The sequence below is a fragment of the Syngnathus floridae genome, chromosome 21, assembly GCF_059516105.1.
Source record: "Syngnathus floridae isolate MCC-2025c chromosome 21, RoL_Sflo_1.0, whole genome shotgun sequence".
NCBI lineage: Eukaryota > Metazoa > Chordata > Actinopteri > Syngnathiformes > Syngnathidae > Syngnathus > Syngnathus floridae.
The window spans coordinates 929,525-932,902 of record NC_142433.1 but is presented as its reverse complement, the minus strand read 5'-3'; the positions used below and the strand labels follow the sequence as shown (position 1 = coordinate 932,902).

Below are 3,378 nucleotides of genomic sequence, written 5' to 3'. Positions count from 1 at the left end.
GCTGTCGCGGCCTGTTACAAGTTGACAGGTATTAGAAGGCGGGACTACGTACCGTTCGACCAATGGGAGAACAGTGTTGAGTTGACTGACAGAAACAACACACCACTTAAAACGGAGTCAAATTCAGCGTTGACAGCCAACTTTAAGCTTTTTTGAATTGGTGTCAATCTGGCGCTGTCTGCTAAGGAAGCCCCTGCGAAAACATTAATGGAAAATGATATGCATGTTTTTGTGGGAGTTGTACACTTGCAAGATTGAAAACAAGAATCTAATAGCATCAATGCATTTGTGCAGTCATGTGAATAGAAATGCTCGTGTCACCAGATCATGTCAATCACTTCATAAAACACAGCATTCATTGGATTACAGTATACATATCAAAGGGTTCAAAGGCCATAATGAACGATGGCACTTTTTTCTTAAACATTGAAAATAAATGCTGAAATTGGGAAGGGATAATATACTATATTGTGTTGTTTGAAAATGGTTGCTTCAGAAAGAAAGAGCCAACATTTGACTCCAGACAAGCGTTCTACTATACTTGTACGCAAGATTGTACGTAAGATTGTGACGTTCGTTCTTTTTTTTAATGTTTAATATGAAAACGATGACTCTCGCGACGTTTGGGCGCCCTCTCGTGGTCAAAGAGCCCAACGCAGCCGCTTTGTGCGTTTATGCTTACGCCTTGCTTAATGCGCATACAACGTGTTGTGATATCCAATTAACACGCTGGTTGGTTTCAAAATACAACAGTGTGATGCGGCAAAAACGCCATTCATCTTTCAATACGATCACCCATCTTTCCTTTGCAGCAATAATATTTACAGCCAGCCCACTTCCCCCCCAAACGAAATGATTTAACATTAAAATGAAATATTCATGTTGAGAAAATTGCAGTGAAGTTAGAGTCGGCTTAACGGAATTGTGGATTGGGGCTATGGTCTGGAGAGGGTTAGGGGAGATAAAACGATGATCACACGCTTTTTACATGGATGGCTAGATGAAAGGCGAATGAGGATTATTATGAGAATTGAGGATCATCTTTGGCAGAAGTGGATGCAAGTTTGGGGTTCACAAGGATAGCACACAAACAAAGGGTAGACAGACAGATGACATATTGCGCATACACATCAATGTAAATAAATGTGATGAAAAAAATACATGTTTGCATGTGCAGATATGACGAGTTGCTTCAAGCGCCTTTTTTCAAAATGCCAAACGCAGATGAAATGAATGGGCGAGACAGCTGTCTCGACACGAAAGACTTGAATATTTGCATTGCTTTTCACCTTTGTGCTGGCACCCCAATAACATCACACACCAGCCAATTTTCTTCTTGGCATTCTAAGGTGTTTATACTGCTCTAGTCTGCCAAAGGCCATCCGAGGGAAAGGGGAAAAGCATAGTACTTGGCAAGAAATACTCATTGGACCTTGCTCTGTCGAGCTTTCTCAGAGCTATTCTTCAGCCTATATTTGTAGACAGAATTTACTCTAAATTTTGCAAACGTAAAAGGTTTGAACACGAAATGTCGTCTCACAGGACAGCGAAGCATGAAAAAGTACACTTGAGGGGCAAGATGGAGATAATTGAGTGTTTTGCCACTTGGTTCCATTGACTGTACATGACATTTTAACGGTCAGTGCTGCCACCAAATAATTTGTAGTTGGGTTTTAAGGGCGCCGGCGGGTTAAACACATGCAAAGAGGGAATAATGAGGCACGACTTGGTGAGTTGGTTCTTCATAATGCTTACCTGTGCGCTCTCATCAGTGACAGCCCATTTCACTCGGCGCACGCTTCATTTCTCCGACAGTCAATGGGGCTCGGGCAAGTTGTTCAACCCTGATGTGAACATGGCACAGTGCGGCTCAGGAAGGAAATGGGCTTGTTGCACTTTATTATGTCAAGACAAGCTAATCTCAAATTGGTTTCTTTCTTTCACCTTATATGCTCAGGCTGCTGCTTATCTTGAGAAGTACATGAGTGATGTGCAGGGCAAGCCCGTTTTATTTTCACGTCAGCGCATGGAAGGTAAAATAGCCCAGTCAATGGCCATTATGTATGAATCCATCAAGCTTTGATTTATGTTTTTATTCCTCTTTGCAAAGCACATGATGAATTAGTGCTTCTTTGAGACTACCAGAACTGACACGTTGACAGTTTTCCCATATCGAATATGCCTTTTGATTTCTTACTTTGCTTCCAAATACATTAATCACAAGAAAGGGGGTTTTCCAATTATAGTATCTATGTCAGTGTGAATATTGGCCTTTTGAATATTGCCACTGTGCATACGAAGGTTCCAAAAAATTAGCGAGATGGAGCCTCACAGACAGCCTGAAGGGGTGTCTTGACTTTGTATTGACAAGAGGTAGAGAGATAAGCAAAGAGAAGTGAAGTGGAGCTATTGAACTACCTGCGAGCAAAATGTCACACATTCAAATTCTATTCAACATCTTCACAGCACCTGTTGGTTGCCTGATCAAGATTTCACTCGGTTCAAGAATCCTCCCCATGAACTTTTGCATGAAGGTGACATCAAAATAAAATAACTACAGATGTGACAAAACTGGCGAGCTTGACAAAACACACCTCTTGTTACTTTCTTGAGAGGCTTAGTTGAGCTTTTATCAATACCCACGACAACAGATGAATGTTCAACGGCGGCACTGGGACTGCGCACTTTATTCTGCAGTGATCACAAAAACAATCAGGCCGTGTACGACGAAGAACTCACCGGGCACTCGAGATGGATGGACAACGGATGGTTGGGTCGATGGAAAGAAATGAAATGGCTGACGGATGAAGAATGAAAGGAGGGATGGACCAAAAGACTGGTGGCTGGATGGATGGATGGATGGATGGATGGATGATAGCACATGAATAGATCGATCGTCAGACAGACATACAGACAGACAGAGCGATAAATAGATCAATCAATTCTCCCTTACAGACAAGAACATTTATTAACCACCAGCCCAACATAAGTAAAAGCAGGTTCCTTCATTCTATCACTTTCATCGGAAAATCGATGTGCGTGTCAACTCTTTTCAGACCCCCCAAAAAACATCAAGCGTTGGAGGTAGACTGACCACTTAGTCACTGCTCGGGTCTCATTGATCGTCTTCCCGGTTGCCCTCAATCGTTCATGTGACAGAGCACCTTTCACAGCTCCTAAATAAAGTTACGCTGGCCCTCGTGCTGAATATGGGATGATGCAGAGAAAGTACATTCAGCTGTGACAATCAACTGCTACGAGGGCAGAATCCCCAAACTCAGAACTGTGGGGGGGAAAAATGCACCCCACCCTTAAAAAAATATATATAGAACCGACTGGGCCACATATGAAAACAGGTTATGACTTTTACTGCACCTC

General features: G+C 42.4%; 1 long non-coding RNA gene across 1 annotated transcript; it reads right to left on the bottom strand.

The window, feature by feature from the left end:
* Positions 1-132: 132 nt before the first annotated feature.
* LOC148379683 (uncharacterized) lies at positions 133-2,771 on the bottom strand. Its single transcript, XR_015855160.1, has 3 exons — positions 2,595-2,771; positions 1,756-1,844; positions 133-193 (listed from the first exon to the last, which is right to left on the bottom strand). It is a non-coding gene; the product is annotated as an uncharacterized LOC148379683 (long non-coding RNA).
* Between the last annotated feature and the right edge of the window lie 607 nt (positions 2,772-3,378).